The sequence below is a fragment of the Dermacentor andersoni genome, chromosome 3, assembly GCF_023375885.2.
Source record: "Dermacentor andersoni chromosome 3, qqDerAnde1_hic_scaffold, whole genome shotgun sequence".
In the NCBI taxonomy this organism is placed as follows: domain Eukaryota; kingdom Metazoa; phylum Arthropoda; class Arachnida; order Ixodida; family Ixodidae; genus Dermacentor; species Dermacentor andersoni.
In genome coordinates, this window is record NC_092816.1 from 1605525 (window position 1) to 1626867 (window position 21343).

Genomic DNA, 21343 nt, shown 5'->3' on the forward strand with positions numbered 1-21343 from the left:
GAAAAAAAAAAGACAGCTTCGAAGGCTAAATAAAAATTGGTGCTTGATTTGAACAAACATAAATAAAAGCTATTCAGAAAGAAAATACTGAAAAATCAAAGTGCAGGAAAAAAATTACAATCGCCAACCGTGCATGCCAGCACCTTTCAAGAAACACTTTTCTTATTCCAATAGATAGACTGACATCTTGCTTATGCAAGCACCCAATTCCATTTCCATGCCACTCGAAAAACAAACAAACTTGAGTTTCTTGGAAGGTAGCCGCATTCGCACTTCGTGATCGCAATGTTATTTTCCCCTGGGCTTGTATATTTATTTGTATTTTCTCGCTTTCCTGTTTTTGATTATGCATGGTTTCATCAAGCACTAGTGTTTATCAGGCTTTCTTGCTGCACTACTTTGTGGTAAGCTTTATAAATCACTGCATTTCCACAATAAACCTTTTCATTAGAAGTTAGCGTACCTTGTTTTTACTGCTTCACACTGTACGCTCTTGCAACATTGCACAAATAAAATATTACCTAAGGTATACAAGAGCATCATAAGGGCCATTAAAGTGACTTGTTGCAGTCTAAAAAAATAAAGAATAGCCTGGCTGCAAACGGCGCCAGAGAACAAATAACATGAACAAGAAAACTGAGATGACCTAAGAACCGAAAGCTTAATGTACATGCCGAGGAAATGTTGGCTCACAAGCAATAAACCGAACATACAGAAAAAGAAAAAACGAGAAGCAAAAATTAATCTGCGTTTCCTGACAGGAGATGCATCCGTTTCTAACGGAGGCCATGCTGACAAGGTTCTCTTAGCCTTTTTAGATCTACAACTTCCATAATTTCTCTAGGCAGCAGATCTGCACAGAATGCTAGCTTCTTCCTTTACAATGCACGCTCAGATGTCGAGGATGCATGTAGACGAAGAAACTAGCATTCTGTGGAGATCAGCTTCCTAGAGAAAATATGGAAGCTGTAGATGCAAAGAGACTGGGAGAATCTTGTGCCAGCATGGCCTCTGTTACAGTTTCAGAGATGGATGCGTTTCCTGTTGGGACCTGTATGGAGACGCGACAGTTTTGCGTCTCCTTTCTGTGTAACTTGGATTTATTGCTTGTGAACCAACATTTATTCGGCATGTTCAATAAACTTTCATTTGTTAGTGCACCTTATGATCGTCTTGGTCATCAGAAGAAAGGTGCTCATTCTTTTTACAGTGAAGCTGTATATGCCTAGGCGAAACACTCGTGGTCTATATATATCGTGGTCATATATATCGAAAGAATATGACTCCTCGGTGAGCGTGTATACAGACGGATCGGTATCGTCGTATGCGTGTGGTGCGGCTTTCGTCGTGCCTGCGCATCAAGCCATTCGACGGTTTCGTCTGCATAACAAGACGACTTCAACATCTACGGAACTAGTGGCAATCAGAGAGGCCGTTCAATATATTTCGCGACAGCCTCCTCAAATATGGACAGTCTTCAGCGACGCCAAATCGGCTCTTCAACTACTTAGAGTGGCGTTGAAAGAAAGCGCTTACAGAGTGTTGGCTCTTCAAACTGGCGAGCTCTACACTTTAGCGCAAGAAAACGGCCACCACATCACATTTCAGTGGATTCCCAGTCACTGTGGTATACAGGGCAACGAACTGGCCGACGCCGAAGCGAAGAAAGCACTCGAAGAACGAGAGTCACTGCTTTCAATTCCTTTTTCAAGAGCGGACGCCAACTGTCTCCTCTCCAGTGTCATCCGAAAATTGACAGCAAAGCACTGGGACAATCCGGATAATCGCCACAGACGACTCCAGAGATTGGACCCTACCATGAATTTTAGGCTACCACCGAAAATTCAACGAAGCTGTGCCAGTCTTCTGCACAGACTAAGGCTGGGGGTAGCGTTTACGCGCGGATACGTGCACCTCATGCGACGCACCGAGTCTCCACACTGTGAGGTGTGCAATGTGCCTGAGACTATAGGTCATGTGCTTTGTGACTGCCCTAAGTACGTGGAAGAGCGTGAAAGGTTGGACAACGACCTTACGCGTCTCGACAGCGCACCGTTGTCGGAGGACGTTATTTTAGGCCCTTGGCCAGATGCTCTATCGAGTTTCAAGGCCATTCAGGCATTACTGAACTTTTTAAAAACTACGGGCCTGGGTTGCAGACTTTGAGCATGCCAAATTGGTTGCGATATGTTCTACATCTTCCCTCTATCGTTATCGTCACCCATCATGCACCTCTTCCCTCTTTCTTTCCCTCTTCCCCTTCCCCCAATGCCGAGTAGCTGGCTAGAGGAATATACCTCAGGCCGACCTCTCAGCATTTCGTATCATTAAACTTCTCTCTCTCTCTCTCGTGGTCCGACCACAGAAACCCTATTGCGGGGGTATGAGCCATTGCATTCGTCTTACAGGACGGACGAACATTTTTCTCGTTGGGTAGGCATAGAAATGCCTACGCATTTATATATATATATATATATATATATATATATATATATATATATATATATATATATATATATATATATATATATATACATTTATCGACGTATTATTGCAGGGAAGGGACACGGAGGGGGACGAGGTTAAGGCAAAATCTGGTGACATAATTATCTGGTAGCAAAAGTGTGGCGGGTCATTGGCTACTAGGGTAGTGAGGTCATTTCTCTCTCAAAGCAGAGCCCGCCTGCAACAGTCACTTTGATTTTGCAGTAGGTTCAAAAATGCCTCCCTGTGTTTAATGAAATGAAATGTGGAGCCCCGGTGTGTCACTTGGTAACTACAGTGCATAACGAAGTCATAAATACTATGATTAACGTATTACGAACCACAAATACGTAGCATATTTCAGAAAGACTTTGATTAACCCGCTGCATTAGCCCAATGAACCACTCATTTCACCGTCCATGATGGTGATTACGCCGTGCGCGATGCGGGATATTTCAAATAAACCATGTGATAAACCCAAGCCAAACGTGTGCGTAGCCTCATTAGAAACACAGACGTCGCCAATAATTGAGAAACACTTTAATAAGCCGTTGGAATTAACCTAGTGATAAACACCACGACCGCACATTTCAACTTCGCAGGTTGACCATATGTATGGTTTACCGTCTGTTATAGATTACGAAAAGGCATTTGATTCAGTCGAGATACCAGCAGCCATAGAGGCTTTACGTAAGCAAGGAGTACAAAAGATTTACGTAAAATATCTTGTAAAGTATCTACAGAGGTTCCACAGCTACCTTAATTGCCCACAAGAAAAGTAGGAGGATTCTCATAAAAAAAAGGGTCAGACAAGGAGACTGTAGTGCCATACCACGTGCCTATCATCGAGGCGACGAGAGCTCCCACTTCTCCGCGACGAGTCAAGAATTCGACACGGGAGGGGACTTCAAGACCCACCAAGCCATCTCCGCGACGAATCACGAATGCAATGAGGGTGACGTCCTCGCCCGCTCCGACGGGTTCCTGCCCGACGAGAAGTCGCCAAACTGGTCCCTGCCGACGACGAGTCGCCAAAGGGATTTAAGGGAGAACCGGCCCATTGTAAAGGAGAGAGTCGCCTCCAGCCGCCCAATCGGTCTGATGCGCTCTTACAGCTACATGTACGCTATCATTCACTATCTGTTCACTCTACCCCCTGAGCCGGAGCCCACGAGCGCCGGAGAGGTCATTCACCCTACCCCCTGGGCCGGAGCCCACGGGTGACCTCTTCCGCTCCTCTCATGGTCGTGGCATCGTGTGTGCTTACCTCATCTCCCTCACCTTCTCTTGGCCGGACCCCACGGCGCCGGAGAGGTCCTTCACACGACCTACTCGCCGGATTCGTTGAAAAGAGGATCGACTTCTCCTTCCCGTGCTTGGTATTGCAGGAGGAGGGGCCTTCTCTCTGTGCCTGCCACGACGGAAGCAAGATCCCGCCCACGCGATTGTAGAGAGCCTATTTAAGGGGCTCCGAAATGTACTTGTGATATACTTCATACTTGATACTTCATTCTCTTCTTATTTTCTTTCAACTACCTTTGAATAAACAGTGCAAGTTTCGCACTAGCAAATCGTCGTCTCGCCCTTGCTCGGTCACCATGGTCTACCGGATGCCTGCAGCTCGCCGACAACGCCACGCTACCCAATAAGGAAAGGTTGGTCGAGCTTCGAAAGGCAGTCGCCGCTACTTCTCGGCAGCAGTACGGTACGCTACCCTGGAGTACGCAAGAGACAGGTCGCTAGCAGTGGGATCGCCTACCAATGCAACAAACTGGTTGTAACGGTGGGATCGCCCTGAGGTGCAATAAGCTGGCTGGCAGCGATAGGGATACGGAATCCTGGAGACCCCAACTTGGACGACAACTACGAGATCGTAGCCTCTTCGTCCTAGCAACAACGTTCGGAAAGAAGGTGTCTGGATCATGACTGCATATGGTGAGTGCACGGCTTTTCTTCACTGAGATATCACTTGGCTTTTACGTATTTTTTGGAAAGTACATAGCAGTAATTTTTTCTTTAAACCGTTGACGGAAGTTTGAGTACGTCAAGGTTGCATAGAGTGAAGGTTTAGCAGCACTAAGGGCAGCCATGAACTTGAAGGCAATAAAGAAGCCGGAATTGTTGAGCTTGGCCAAAGAGTTGGGCGTCCAAATTGCCGAATTAAAGAGAAAGCCGGAGATCATTGAGGCGATCGAAGCGACCGGGGCAGACGACGAGGGACTGACGGAATGCCTAGACAGCATTAAAGAAAGAGAGGAAGAGTGTAAGCGCCTAGAGGAAAAGGAAGAGCGTAAGCGCCTTGAGGAAAAGGAAGAGCGTAAGTGCCTTGAGGAAAAAGAAGAGCGCGAGCGCGCTGCACGTGAGGCAAGAGAAGAACGTAAGCAAAAGCACGAGAAAGAGTTAGCGGCATTGGACAAGCAGATACAATATTTTCAGCAGTTAAAGGAATCAAGACAACGCCTGTCTGAAAATTCTGTAGGCAGTACAGAGCAAAAGAATGAGAAAGTATCTAGCAGACTTTCGCCAAAAGCCGACGAGAAAAGTATTGCCTGTGAGATTAGCGGCCCAGGCATACTCGAACGGAAAGGGCTAGCTGCTAACGATGCCTTAGTGACAACAGAGGCCTTTAAAGGCCAGAGTGAGAGCGACGAGGTACTGTGCCAACAGAGGACTGTAGAGACAGCTAGGCCAGCTGCGAACAAATTGGCACAGTTAACGCGCGTGTGCGTCGCATCTCATGGTAGCGAGGTCGTTAGCGAGGTACAGAATACTGCGGACTTGACAGACACGAGCACCCATGTCGAGTCAGACCTGCGTACCGAAGTGAGGTGCCAGCTGGACGATACAGTTGAGGGTAGTTCTCGGGATGGCGAGCTCCGTAGCTCAGGAGAGAATAACTGCATGGTTCAGGGATCGGTGCGGCTCTCCGCCAGTCTAGGTAGCCTAGAGATGGATGATTTAATTAGGAATCATTCGGACTGTGCGTGTGAGACAGCGCTCGAGACCGACGGGCTGTGTGTCGATACACAGCGGGAGCTGGACAATGCAGTAGAGGGCAGTTCGCAAGAGTGCGAGTTGCATAGCTCGAGTAAAGCTTGCTGCATTGTGCCAGAGTCGGTTGAGCTGTCCGCCAGTCGAGGCAAAGATAGAGTCGATTTAAATGATAATCACTCAGACTGTGCGGGCAAGAGACCGATCCGGGCCAATGAGATGTGTAACGGCCAGCACGAGGCGCCAGAAGGCGACATGAAGGAGAATTCAAAGACAAAGTGCCGCAGAAAGAAGCGCCGTAAGGATCGGAATGCGGTGGCTAAAGTAGCAAAGCCAGAAGGCGACATGAAGGAGAATTCAAAGAGAAAGCGCCGCAGAAAGAAGCGCCGTGAGGATCGGAATGCGGTGGCTAAAGTAGCGAAGCCAAAGACGGCGACAGGCGCGAAAAGGCAGGGCGCGGCGAAAAGAAAGATGCGGTCGTCACGGACGATGTTGACGCATCAAACACGTTTGAGCCACCGGTCAAAAGGGGACCAAGGAGCATGTTCTGCACGGACGCGGAAAAGGGGCACGGGGCAGTTAAATTCCTCGTCGTTCCGTCGTTCTTTTCAAAGCTCAGCATGCAGTACAAAGAAGCGCCAGGTGGCAAGACGAGACCAGGTGGGGAGTAAGGACGCATCAATTGGGGTCATGATGAAAGCGGGGCGCCCGGACGCAAATTGGCAGGGGACTCTAACGTCTTGGGGGAGCTGATAGTGAGTCAGCCCTTTTGTTGTTCCGCCGTAGCCAGAGTAGGTTTCGGTCCGCGACCCCCTCGAGTACGGCTCAAAGTATGAGTCAGTCAAAAACGTTTGAAACGGGAGACCAAGGGAGCTTCCGTAGAAAGGAAGTGTTTTGTTTTATTTTTAAACATTTGGAAATTTTCGCGATTTGAGACTAGAGTTTCTTTCAATATGTAAGGTAGGAGCTCTGTTTGTGTTTGGTTAGAACAGCTCGAGATTTGAAAGACGCGGTTTTTTGTAAACATGTATCGCGAGGTGTTCATTAATAAGTAGATAGGCTTTCATTTTTTGTGTGTAAGTAACCTGAGTGTCAAGGTTATCGTTGAGAGGCCTATGGTAACGCGTGTGTGTTTGTTTAACCTTCATCTTCTTATGCGTTTTTATTTTCTAAGGTTAACCCCGTAAGTTTTCAGTGAGTGCATGATTTGCACCGAGAAGCGTTCTTAGTTCCATTAGCGCGTGTCCTGTGTGGACGGAAGGAAGCAGAATTATGACTGGGTTGCTCGTGTGTGTTGAGCGCAGCCGTGTTCTGACTTCTCTAGTGAGCGTGCGTAGAACGAGTTATTAGCAGACGCAATTTGTTAAGGGTTCTGCGGAGTGCGTAAGTTAAGCAATTTTAGTTGCTCGTTTAGGCTACGTGTCCTGTAGGGACTAAAGGAAGAAACGTGAGTAGGCGTAATGAAAAGTTTGCCTACGACGCAAGCACGCGTTCTGAATAGTGACCACAAGGCTAGCGCGCTTGTGATTACGTACTTGTGAAGATGGCCAGACCGTTCAGTGGCACCAATACGTGCGACAAGTACGCCACTGCGATAGGTTGGAAACTTGCGGTTCGTGTAGTTGGGCGGTGCAGAAGCTAGCTTGCTATATCGCTACAAGAGGAGTCAGCTTAACGGCAACGCCGACGGTTTAAGTCGCTGCCCCTAGAGTATCGAAAGCCTCATGCTCATCCGGGTTTCCGTGGCATTTCTTCGTGCATTCATATGTTTTTCCGAAGTGAAGCCGATTGTTAGCTGATTTTGATAACCACGTCCTAACGCTTTCAAGAAATGACCGTTTTTAGTGTTGAGGAGGGGAGGACGCGCGTAGGAAATGGGAAAGGTGTAGCGGGTTTTCTTTTTTGTTATAAGCCGGGTGTGTCTTGGGGGAGAGTGGCCTTGTGCTCGCTGCTTTGTGGTTGTGGGTCCGGCACTGTTCTGTGGTGATTGCTTGCCCACGCAGGAGACAAAAAATGGCAAGACCTGCTTGCAAGACCAACTTCACCAGACGGGACTAGGGAGAAATGTCACAAGAGCGCCACGAGGACGGATGACCACTCTCCGGAATCTACCTGCTACGAACGAAGGGTTCGTAACCTCTACGGAGAATCCTGAGCCGAAACGCCGATCCCTCGTACAGCGGCTGCTGGCCCCTACACGTCGGGATCTTCTTCCCCCGCCGGAGAGTCTGTTAGGTATGGCCGGACGCCAAGGGCCACACCTCGTCCCCCTCACCTTCTCTTGGTGTGGCACCATGGGTGCTACCTCGTCCCCCTCACCTTCTCTACTACTACTTCTCGGCAGCAGTACGGTACGCTACCCTGGAGTACGCAAGAGACAGGTCGCTAGCAGTGGGATCGCCTACCAATGCAACAAACTGGTTGTAACGGTGGGATCGCCCTGAGGTGCAACACGGTATACTTCAACTTGAACTCCCTTCTGTCCCCGAGACTCTTGATGCTATGCATACGCAGCTGTGTATATACTGTAGAGTTCGTGCGATTGCCGTCCCAATCCACTACTTATGTTGTTTTGGTGCTCTCTGCTTCTGTCACTGACGGGGATTACGCTGCATTTCCTATTATTGACGTTGTCTTGGCACACATTGTGACTCTATATACCACTCACGGTTGTCGAAATTGTCAACAATGAAGCTTATCTGCCCATGTACTGCCTTCCGGAATTGCGCTTGCAACGTTGTCATACCTGAACGACTGTCAGATCTCCACAACAGCAGCTGAAGCCCTTTCACGTCCTATGTGCGCAGCAGGATCCATCAGCTTGCCCACCAGTGAATTAGACAAAATGATAGCCGCGGACCTTTCTCCTGCACACGTTGGGGACCGTTGCCGTGTGTTTGCGTGGTATCGGATATCTTTGACATCGACAACCACCCACTTGGCCAGACAACGACTGTCATGCATCTAATCACGCCGGTGACGCAAACCCTATTCATCGTCGTCCGTATCGCGTTTCTGCTGCTGGATGGGCGATCATACAAAACAAGTTGAAAAGACGGTGGAAAAATACATAGAACCTTCGAGTAGCCAAGGGCATCTCCAGTTGTGCTTTTCAAGAAAAAAAGATGGTACGTGTCCTTTTTGTGGTGATTACAGACACTGAACAAGACCACTAAGAAGGACATGTATCCGTTGCCTCGCAAATATGATGCCCTCGACTGCCTCCTCGGAGCGAGCTATTTTTCATCCATCGACATGCGGTGTGGCTATTGACAGGTGGCCGTAGATCCTACGGACCGCGAGAAGACCGCATTTGTAACACCTGACGGGCTATACCAATAAGATGGCGAGTTGGGCTAGTAGGTGGAAGTTCATATTTGAAGTTAGATTGAAGCGCACATAACACGCGGGAACTGAAAGGAAGCAGACAGGACAACGCCGTCATGTCTACTTCTTTTCTGTATCCACGTCTTGTGTGCGCTTCAATCTAAGTTCAAATATGGGCTATACCAATTTAAGGTTATGCCCTTCGGTCAATGCAATGCGCGAGCTACATTTGGGCGCGTGATGGATTCACACCTTCGAGGCTTCTAATGGTCGATCTGCTTCTGTCACCTGGACGACGTTATTCTTTTTTTCAACGACATTTTCCAGCCATATTTAGTGCCTGTCACCAAGTCTCCAAGTGTTCCGCAGCGCCGGTCTTCAGCGCAACTCATCCAAGTGCAACTTTGGTCGCCTCGAAATAACAGTGCTCTGTCACCTTGTTAACGGTGTAGGAATCCAAATTGACCCTGAAAAAATTCGCACCGTGAAGCATTTCCCCGTACTTTCCTCTACCAAAGACGTTCGATACTTCATTGGCTTACGTTCCTACTTTGTCAAAAATTTCGCTGACATCACCCCTCCAATCTGCGTCCACAATCACCGAACTTCTAAAGAAAGATATGCCTTTCTTATGGGGGCGTAGAGAAGCTCATGCATTTTCGGCGCTTATCCGCCTTCTCACGACTTCTCCACTGTTGGCGCACTTCGACCTATCTGCTCCTGCGGAAGTTCAGACGGACGCCAGTGGATACGGAATCAGAGCCGTCCTTGGCCAGTACCTGCATGGTCATGACTGTATCGTAGCGTACGCTAACCGCCTGCTCACTGCGCCAGAGTGCAATTATTCAATTACCGAGCGCGAATGCCTTGCCCTTGCTTGGGCCATCTCCATATTTCGGCTGTACTTCTCTGACCGTCGATTCATGGCAGTGTCTGACCATTATGTGATCTGCTGGCTTTCCTTTAAGAAAGATCCTACAGGCCGTATTGAACGCTGGGATTTGCGGTTACAAGAGTACTAGTTTTCTGTGGTGCACAAGTCTGGCCAATTACACCAGGACGCTGAATGCCTGACGCTATGCACCGTGGATTTGCCAGACCACACCAACCCTGGTACAGATTCCTGCGTCCTTTCTATCTCGGAATTTCTTCATTTCGGCGATGAACAGTGGCGTGATCCGGAGTTACGTTCCATCATCCACCGCCTCAGCTCCTGGGCCTCTGGCGAGTCGCTCCGGCATTTTACCTTACAAAGTGGAACTTTATACCGCCACAGTGTGCATAGGCCGACGGGCACTTGCTGGTGGTGCCCTCCCACATGCGCAACTCTGTCCTCCAGCAGCATCACAACGAACCCACAGCAGGCCATCTTGATTTCACGAGCACATATGACCGCGTGCGGCGTTGTTTCTTTTCACCTGGGCTTTATTGCTCCGTACAGAAGTATGTTGGCCGCTGCGAACTGTGTCAACAACGCAAGAGGCTACCGACGCTTCCCACCGGCCTTCTTCAGCCTGTCGATGTCCCAGTAGAGCCATTCTTCTACGTCGGCCTCGATCTGATCGGATTTTCCCTGCATCAGCATCAGGGAACAAATGGGTCGCTCTCGCGACAGACTATGCCACGCACTACTCTAATACATCGGCACTTCCAACCTGCTATCCTACTGTTACTGCCGACTTCCTTCTCCACGATGTGATTCTGCATCACGGAGCTCCTCGACAGCAGCTCACCGATCGCGGTCTTTACTTCTTAATAACCTCCTCTGCTCATGTTCCACAAAACAAAAAGTCACCACCGCCTATCATCCGCAGGCCAACGGTCTCACCGAACGACTGAATCGCAGCCATAACTGACATGCTCTCCATGCACGTTTCCGCCGACAACCGCGACTGCTTTGTTAAATTGTTACACTGGATGAGAAGACAACTTTCCGCAGTGGTGGGGTTGGCTCACACTCCCAGGGTTAGTTCTAGCAGTAACACACAAATACCCGAGAAAGTGGTTGAGAGAACCGCGACGTGGTACCGTAATTCGTACAGCATCGCAGGAGCAACGCGAAGACGTGGGCTTGTATCCCACCTGCGAACGGTTCTTTTTTCGTCCACATTCATTTCCATTTATTGATAATTCCTTTGATTCAACTAACGACTACAAAAAATATCCCCTGTGCTTTTCTTGGCGTCATTATTTGTAGGCTACTTATGATTTGACTAATAATCATCGGGCCCTTCGGTTTCCTTTCTTCTCGTTCACTACATGGCGAGAGACTCAACTCTGCATGTTTTGATGCCTTCAGGTAGCATGTGTGGCTTTACTGACCAGTTGGCTCTACCCTACAAGTTCGTGTACTAGGGGGATAGCTGCGACAGATACGATGTTCCACATCCACAGTCAAGGTCATGAGTAGTGCAGCTGGCTAACACTACCACGGTTAGTTGCAGTAGACGGACAAAAATACATCAGAAAGTGGATGAAAAAACGGCGCTGCTGTAACGCACCTGGTAAGAGCATCGCACGCGCAAAGCGCAGAAGTCGATTCGTCTGCCACCTGCGAACGGTTATTTTTTCGTCCACATTCATTTTCATTTATTGATAATTTCTTCAATCGAATTACCAACTACAAAAAATGTCCCCTATGCTTTTCGTGGCGTCATTATTTGTAGGCTACTTATGATTTGACTAATAATAATCGGGCCCTTCAGTTTCCTTTCTTCTGGTTCACTACATGGCGAGAGACTCAAATCTGCATGTTTTGATGCCTTCAGATAGCATGTGTGGCTTTATTGACCAGTTGGCTCTACCCTACAAGTTCGTGTGCTAGGGGGACAGCTGCGATAGATACGATGTTCCACATCCACAGTCAAGGCCATGAGTAGTGCAGCTGGCTAACACTGCCAGGGTTAGTTCTAGTAATCGGACATAATTAGCCCAGAAAGTGGATGTGAATCTGCGGTAGCGCCTATGGTAAGAGGATCGCACACGCAATGCGACGACCTGGGTTGGTATCCCACCTGCGAATGGTTGTTTCTTCATCCACTTTCAGTTTCATTTTGTGATAATTTCTTTAATTGAATTAAAAGCTACGAACAATTTCCCCTATGCTTTTCTTGGTGTCTTTGCTTGTTGGCTGCTTATGATTAGAGAAATAATAATCGTACCCCTAAATTTCCTTTCTTCTCGTTCGTTACATGGCGAGAGAATCAAATCTGGCCGTTTTGATGCCTTTAGGTAGCATGTGTGGCTTCATTGCCCAGTTGCTTTGAACGAAAAAGTTCGCTTACTACAGGGACTGCTGCGATAGAGATGATTTTCCACATCCACTGTCAAGGCCTCTAGTAGAGGGGCTCGCTTAGGCTCCCAGGGTTAGTTATAGTTATCGAACATAATTACCGCAGAAAGTGGATGAGAAAGCGGTGCTGCGATAGTGCACTTGGTAAGAAGGTCGCAGGCGCAATACGAAGACCTGGGTTCGTATCCAATCTGCGAACGGTGATGTTTTTCGTCCAGTTTAATTTTGCTTTATTGATAAATTCTTTAATTCAATGAAGAACTGCAAACAATTTTCCCGGCGCTTTCCTTAGTGCCATTGTATGTTGGCTGCTTATGATTTGACGAATAATAATCGGGCCCATCAGTTTCCTTTCTTTTCGGTCATTTCATGGCAAGAGATTCAAATCTAACAGTTTTGATGCCTTCAGGTAGCATGTGTGGCTTTCTTGACCAGTTGCCTTTACCCAAAAAGTTCGCGTACTACGGGGGCGGCTGCGATAGGTATGATGTTCCACATCCACTGTCAAGGCTGCGAGTAGTGGCGCTTGCTAACACTCCCACGGTTATTTCTAGTCATCATCCTCATCATCAGCCCCTTTTATGTTCACTGCAGGACGGAGGCCCCTCTCTGCGATCTCGTATTACCCTTGCCCATCGCCAACCGATTCCAACTTGTCTTCGCCCATTTAGTCTGCGTCATCGCCCCACCTTGTCTTCTGTCGTCCTCGACTGCGCTTCCCTTCCCTTGGTGCCCATTCTGTAACCCTAATGGTCCAACGGTTGTCTAACCTGTGCATTACACGACCTGCCCAACTCCATTTTTTCTATTAATGTCAATTATAATATCGGCTATACCCGTTTGCTCTCTGATCCAAACCGCTTTCTTTTTGTCTCTTAACGTTATGCCTAGCATTCTTCAGACAGACATAAATAACCCAGAAATTTTGTGGGAATACGGCGCCGCGATAACTCACTTGGTAAGACCATCGTGCGCGTAATGCGAAGACGTGGGTTCGTGTCACTTCTTTCTCGCCACCCCCTAGTGGTCGCGCGAGAAGGCGCCACCACAAAAGGCAACCATCGTTCTCAGTTCACCCCTACATGCTTTGTCTCGCCCCTTCAACATACGGCACGTTGCAGCGGTCTTATCGTACTTGGACTTGATAATGAACCTCATGGCTACGACGAAAATTGGTTTCAAGTGCCCGCATTTTTGCTATCGGAAAAATAAATGATTGTACACAATCAGGCGATTTGTTGAAAGCCACGAAGAAAGCATCGATGGCGTCCCTTCAACAATGATGTCGCAACGTTTACACCATATTTGTTTTATTTCATAATATTTCTCATGAATCACAGCAGTCAACTGTCGGATACAGCGCTACTGCAAATTTATGGGAAGAAAAGATGATTTCACTCATTCAGATTAATTTCGCTCGTGGCACTAGTTGGAACAAGTGCTGGCTTCAAAGTAGAGAATTATGCAGATTACACGCACTATGGGAATCGATGTGGGCGAAGCTTTCCGTGCTTTGATTAACGGTAATTAGCGGTGATGTTGACAGCCAAAGCTTAATTTCTTCAACGTTTAAGCTGACACGAGAATGGTGAGTTGATGTTAAACGTTACCTTGCATACACGACTGTTGTTTGTCTGCGTAGTACACTGAACACACGGGGAGAGGTGTTTGCTTGAGGGCTTGTTTTGCGCCATATTATATAACCTCTGAGAGGGCGTTGTCATTTACTCACATGGCACATCGCATTGTGGCAGAAGTAGTGAACTTGAATTGGATTATGACCTGTACGTGAAAGCAGCAGGGGCGAGAGCATAACGTGCAGCATCTGAGTCACCTCTTATTTTTGTACAGCAAAATTCCCGGTTTCATCAGTCCAGCCCACCCCCGCGCTTCCTACCTTCACCTACCAGCCGCATCATTCCAGAGACCGACGACACGTGGGTTCTTCTGCGCATGCCCACCTTCTGGGGACAGTCTACGTGCCCTTCCGGTGGCCCTTGCCTATATCAAGCCGATATCACCGGACAATCAAAGCAGCAGCGGCGACAGCATAACGTGCAGCATCTGAGTCGCCTATTATTCTTGTACAGGTTAGTCCCGAAACTACGGTACTTTTGCATTGACGTATTATTATTGTTCTGCTGTCGCTGTTGCTGCTGCTCTTGTCCTTCATCCAACTTTGTACTTTGTTCGTGTGCATCCTTGCCGAATTGATTGTGTTTGGGCCCGCTTTGCCCTACTAGTGCTGATAATGGGTGGGAAAGATGACGCCAAAGAGATAAAGGATCTGTCTAGACAGCTTGAAGCCTTCAAGCATGACATGCGAACGGAGTTCAGAGAATTTAAAGAAAGTGTAAAATACTGTGCCAATACGTGCGATGAAGTGAGCGAATTTAAAAAGGAATTCATAGCGTTGAGGGAGAAGATTAAGCAGCTACTCAAACAAAATAGCACCTTAAGAGGAAGCTTTAGCTCGGGTGCTCCTATCTAAATACATGTAAACGGAGAATTCGTTTTTCTCGGCAACCACAGCACCAAATTTGACGGGGTTTGTTGCATTTAAAAGAAAAACGTAAAATCTAGTGACTGTTGGTTTCGAATTTTCGATTTAGGTCGTCAATTTTTTATTAAAAATTGGCAAAAATCACAAATTTTCAGAAAACGAAACTATCAAGTTTACAACTCTGTAACTCAGGAAGAATAGGTGATATCGCAATTCTGTGAATTGTACCTAATAGCACATCTAAAGCGGACAAATTTGACATCTTATACATGAATCTCAAAAAATTTATTAATATGTAATTACAACTTTTGCAGAACCCTCGTAAACAACGTAACAAACTCACGTAAGATGTAAAATGACATATGAAATTTGTCCGCTTTGAATGATCTAATGGATGCCGTTTACAGAACCGCGATATCTGTTCTTGATGCAGAGCTATTAGTTTGTAAACATCGTGCTTCTATTTTTTTCAAACTTCTGAAATTTTGTAAATCTCTTTAACAAAATTCAAGCCCTAAATCAAAATTCCGCTTCCAACAGTCACTAGAATTTATCTTTCTCTCTCAAATGCAACAAATTTCATTAAAATCGGTCCAGGGGTTATCTCAGAAAAACGTTTTTGCGTTTTTACATGTATTTGAATAGGCCGCGTCGGAGTTGGGCCCGAGCTAAAGCTTCCTCTTAAGAGATGAAAACGAAAAACTGACACAAAACATTGATGAACTTGGACAGTATCAAAGGCTGAATAATCTCGAAATCATAGGGATTCCAAAAACAGATAAAGCAATTGACGCCATGAAAATGGATGACAAAGTAGGCGCAGCCCTTGAAGAAATCACCCAGAAAAGTAAAATTGATACATGTCACTGGGTCCCGACACCGAAACAGGATGTGAACAACAATGTTGTTCGCTTCGTCCAACGACGGAAGCGCGATGAATTGCTCGCCAAGGCCAGGAAGAAGCGGCTGACATGTAAAGAATTCGATCTAGATTCTAAAAACGCTGTGCATGTAAATGAACACTTGACACAAAAAAACAAGAAACTGCTCGCAAGAAGAAATCCGAGGTAAACTGGCAGATCGTTTGGAGATCAAAAGGACAGGCGTTGGAACGGAAAACTGAAACTTCAAGGGTCATCTGCATAGCTTCCCAAAATGACCTCGGAAAGATGGCTTAAAGAGCGAATAGGCCATCAGAAACGTATACACTACCTCAAAAATTATTTTAAGGTGGGATCTGAATTACTCAATGACACTTATTATGACATCCTCCGTCTCAACAGAGAAACCACAGATTTAAAAAGTTTTTCGACTAAACATATAAATGCCAGAAGTATAAGGAACAAAGTAGACGAAATTTACAATATGATGTCGACAATAGAAAATAAATTTCATGTTATATGTTTCACCGAAACAATGGTTGTCACAAAACGACCAGCAATTATATTTGTCGAAAGCGCTTGAAAAGTCATGTAATCACCTAATGAAGCAATATTTTCACTCGCAGGTATTGCGGTTGAAAGAGGCAGGTTTCCCGAAACAGGTTGTTGTAGCAGTCGCTGAAAGCATGTACCGCAAAAAGAAAAGTGAGTCAAGGTTGAAAACAGAACAACCCGCCGCAGCAATAGCAAAGAAGACAGAAGCCCGAATAAAAGAAAAAAATGGTTGTTATTCCATACTTCCATGAAATTTCACATCACCTAAAGAAGATACGATCTCGCTCTGACGTCAAAGTCCTGTGTCTCGGCTCCCCAAAAACTTTAAAGACTTTGCAAGAAAAGCTGTCCAGTTAAGAATGGGAAACCAAAATGCATGATTAAGCATCAAAACAAGTTGCATGCAAAGAACGTGTCGTATATCGGGTTCCCTAGTCGTGCGGCAAGTGTTATATTGGCCAAACCAGCCGATATGTAGACGAGAGGCTAGCAGAACATCGCCGCAAGGTAAAGCAAGGTGTCGAAGACCACATGGCAGAACACTGCAAGTCATGCAATGGTTGTCGTCCCATCTTTAACCGATGCACGATATTATTTTCTCACGTAAATCGGTTAACCAGTGAGATAGTTGCGGCCAGAGAAATTCTTCGGCATAATCAGAGTTGAGTTAGTGCCCCGTCTGTACCATTAAGTGAAAATGAAATGAGGTTTGTGAAAAGCAGCGGCAAAATTTCGTTTCGCCGGCACGTGTGGCTATGCAGGTTTGTACGTGGTTGTCTGATTTCTAGCCATCCTGATTTTTTTCTGATTGTGGAATACATGTCGCTGTCACAATAAAAGCCAATTTGCGCGTGTTGTGTGCCCCTTCTTCGTTCGACGTCCTGTCTTTGTGCGCGCAAAAGTTGAATAAGAATAGAGCAAGCGCTTAGTTCAGGCTTCTTCTCTAGCTGATGATGATTATGAAGCCTCAATCAATGGCACAAACCCACTGTGGGGGATAAGCCACGAATAGGGTGGTAATATGATTGAACAAATAAAAGAAACTGGTTAATAACTAACTAACACACAAAAAAGTAAAATAAATATGTGATCCAATGTGAAAAAAAAACTGTGAATACATGAGTAAAACTAGTGATCAATACTATAGTAAGTCTTGCGTTGATAGGAATGCTAAAAAGGAAGAGAACAAGAAAGCATATAATTAAGCTTGAGTCAGGTAAATATTGAATAATAATACTAGTAAGATTTAAACTGTGCATTCGTGCTTTTACTTTTTGAATTTTCTAGACTGAAGTAGAAGTAAATCAGTTGTGGAAACTAAGAACTACTAACAAGGCATTATTTTTGTGCCACATAGAAAATTATAAATGGCTAGGCAAACGTTCCTGTGGCTGTATCCCAATACTGTTGCTCCAAGGGAGAGAATAACAGTGCTGCTTAAAGGCAATCCTAAATCTTGAAGTGAGATTTCTATACATAGTTTTTTTATGAGCAGAAAGCCGCCGACAGGATAATAAAAAATGACCTATAGATTCCGGTTCATTGCAGAGGTAGCATAGAGGGGATACCGCCAGACCACATCTGGGCAAGTAAAAATTAAGTGCTGGAATACGGCAACGCAGCCAATAAATGAAACTTTGAATTTCCGATTGGGACACCATTACTGGTTCCAAAAATAATTTAGGTGCAATAATCTGTACATTTTGCTAATGACAGGGCTTTTTTGTCTTCGCTCAAAGAAAATTGCCTATCTGGCTGCAGTGACGTGCGCCGTTGCCGGCAGCACAGATAGCACAGGACCTGTTAAAGAAGCTCGTGCTAAGGAATAGGCTATTTCATCAATATGAATGTCTTGGTGGCCTGGGATCCATACCATATGAACTAAACTTAAGTGAGGCGGAGCTAATGAATAAAACGTGTTCTATGTTGTCGACTTTGCAAACGCAGTAAGTGCGCTGCATATAGATAGAGAATCTGTGACGATAATAACTCTTGTAGTACGAAGGGGTAATATCCGCAAGGCAAGAACTGTTTCCAGAATTTTGGCATGAAAAACTGATGTGTAATCTGGTAGGCGAAGTGAAAAAGACCAATCGAGGGATGGTGAGTAGATACCCACGCCTGCCTTCACACGAAAAAGCATCAGTCGCTATTACATTTATTTTGAAACGGGCCAAATATTCTTGTCAACGGTCATTCAAATATGTTGTGGGCAGACATTTTGCATTGTTTGGAAAAATGTCTGAAAATTCAATTCTGAGCGACCATGGAGACCTATGGAGCGGAATTATTTCTCTAAGGCTAACATTTAAAGGTGCTAATTGTGCTTGCACAAGTACAACTTTTGGGGTATGCAAAAATTACCACGTGTTCTCAAAAAATGGATTTGGTTCACTAATAAATGCACATTGTCCACCTCGTAGCGAAGATTCATAAGCTCTTAAGTAGGTTTGAACCGTAAGCATGCGGAATCGCGTGTGAAGAGTAGGTAGGCGCGCTTCCTGGTATAATACATTATTAGCAACAAATTTAGGAAGACCTAGCAATAGTCGAAGAGCTTCTCTGTCTAATAGAACAATGGGTCTTAATTTATATTTTGCACTTCCGGAGAATAAAATAAAGCCAAATTCTTGAATCGGTCGTACGTACATACGATAAATCATAATTAGTGTGTCACTTCGCATACCAGAACGTCGGTTACTGATTCTACGTAGTAAACCTATACGGCTCGTGTCCCCTTCGTTCCAATATTTTCTATGTGAGAGCGCCAGTTAAGTTTTCCGTCATATATGATACCCAAGTATTTAAGCGACTCTACCTGAGGAATGGTTCTCTGTTCATATACGAATGATAGTTGCAACGGCCCGGAAAACGGAAAAACAAGGACTGCACTTTTGTTTACGTTTAGTGACAGATGCAGATTGTGAAGCCACGTCTCTAGAGTACAGAGGTACGTTTGCAAAGACAGGTGAAGAGAATTGATTTCTCTAGCTGTCGCGAAACATGTAATGTCATCTGCATAGACAACAGATTCACATCCTGGTGCAGTGGTACTGAACTCATCAATATGTGAAATAGTACAGGAGACAGAACAGCCTCCTGGGGCACCCCTCTTGTCTGATCGAACTTTCTTGAAGAAAAGCCGTTTTGAAAACGATGAAATGTCTGTTTCTTAGAAATTCAAAAATCCATGCGGTATATATCTCGGAAAGTTGTAGGACTGTAATGTGCCCAGCAGTAGAGATTACTCAACGCTGTCATAAGCTTTTGCGATGTCACAAGTTACTAAAGCACTAACTTCTTTTATATGTTGAGCGAGTTGGGTGCGGCTTTCTAAATCTACATGCGCACACCAAATGGAGAGACCGGGCCGGAAAGCTATTTGACATGGGCTCAGTAACGAATTTGGAGATATATGATCCATCCTGCGATCATATAAAACTCTTTCAATTTGTTTTACCATATTCGACGTAAGAGTGATAGGCCTAATGTTGTCAAGATTGTAGCCGGCTCTTTGTTTTTTAAGCAAGTGAATAATTTTGTCTGTCCTTCATTCTTGTGGAATCCAAGCATTTTGTACAGAATTATTTACTGTGTTCAGAATGTCATCAGAAGACATTTCAAACTATAATTTTAGCATGTCATTGGAAATGCCGTCAGGACCTGGAGCTGAGGCAGGCAGAGATCTAAGGATATTAGACAGTTCTGACACTGTGACTTCCACAAACTCATCGGCGATGGGAGGCCTTAGTGGCCCATTCGACAAACGTGATGTTATGCGTTGCGCTAAGCCCTTTCCTATGAACTCTAGTGAAGCAGATGTCTCGCGTAGGGAAATAATTATCGATTCAGTCTTCGCTGGTGTCGCTATGGACTTTCTATATCGAAGGAATCTGAACAGAGATCTTTTGTTGCTAGGCTTAGAGAGGAAGTCATCATGTTTTTCGTCATTCTCGCATTTGGCATTCGATACTGTTCTCTTGAACGCAGCAGCTGCGGATTTATAATCACTCCAGTTACTCGGACACTGATTGTAAAGTAATTTCTGCCATCCCCCGCAGGGGCGTCTGCGTCAGCAGGCGCTTGGTGTGTTGCGACACCACGACCCGAGCACACGAGGGTTAGACTCTCCCGCGTCTAACCGTGCGCGGCTTAGCCGTGTCCGGGGAAGAGGGGATCCTGGGGGTTGAGCCAATGCCGGGTGTTTGGACCTTCGCGGCCCCTCGGCGGCGGCAACACACCCCTTTGGCCTCGGCTTCACGTAGACGGCAGCCCCGCACTGACCCACCCGGGGGAAATCGGTAGTTGCCTTTTCCTATCCTCCTCTCTAATCTTCGTCTTTATCTTGCTTTCGGTCTTTCCTGTCTCCTCCTAGCTTCCTTTTTATTTCCACTTTTCCCAGGCAACAAGGGTTAACCTTGTGTGGTATAGTCAACCTTGGTTATAACATATTTGGTTATAGTAGTGTCGTATAGCTGGCGCGTGCAGGCCGTGTCTTTTCACGGTCCTGCAGCGTCCCCTTGTTGGGCTCCATGGTGGGTGGCTGGCGGTGCTGCTGAATTTCCGCATATATCTATGGCAAGTTCCTTACCACCCCTTCGTGATCGCCCTCATAAACGAGGGTGCTCCGAAGAAGTATTTAGGTTCTATGGTCGTCATAATGAAAACTTTCGCAAATTTCATGTCATTCACGCGGAGAAAACCGCGTGAATGACATCTAGTGTCTAAATCAATAACCGGTATTCTTGACCAAGGCTTTAAAGTAACCAAACTTGCAAGTGGAGATCTCCTTTTGGAACTCCGAGATAAAAATCAGTTTGAAAAGCTGCCGAATCTTGTCTCTTTTGGGGACGTTCCAGTTAATGTGACACCGCATCGCACCATGAACACCAGTGGTGGTGTTGTATCTGATAGTGACCTGATTGATCTGACAGAGGCTGAACTACTTGAATGCTGGAGTGACCAGAATGTGATCAGTGTAAAACGAATCGAAATGAGGCGCGATGGTAAAGAAATTCAGACTAAGGATCTTATTCTTACATTTGGTTCAAGTGCTCTGCCTAAAACAATCGAGGCAGGCTATGTGAAGATCAGGGTGGGGCCGTATATCCCAAATCCCCTCCGATGTTTTAAGTGTCAAAGGTTTGGCCACAGTTCCCAGAACTGCCGTGGCCGACTAACCTGTGCCAAATGTAGCGACCATGAACATCCGTCCGAGTCATGCAAGAACACTCCACACTGTGTGAATTGTGAAGGGGAGCACCCGGCGTACTCGCGGTCCTGCCCACATTGGAAAAAAGAAAAGGAAAT

The 21343-nt window shown here is 46.0% G+C and overlaps 1 protein-coding gene across 4 annotated transcripts in view; it reads left to right on the forward strand.

Annotated features, from left to right (window-relative positions):
• LOC126520631 (uncharacterized) overlaps positions 1–21343 on the forward strand; it is a 55053-nt gene that overhangs the window by 19308 nt on the left and 14402 nt on the right. For 3 of the 4 annotated variants that reach the window (XR_008610265.1, XM_055065685.1, XM_050169428.2), the window contains exon 2: positions 13946–14184. The exons of the other annotated variant lie outside the window; for it this stretch is intronic. The gene's annotated coding sequence lies outside the window, so the exon portion shown is untranslated. The remainder of the gene's footprint in view (positions 1–13945; positions 14185–21343) is intronic. 4 annotated transcript variants of the gene reach the window in all.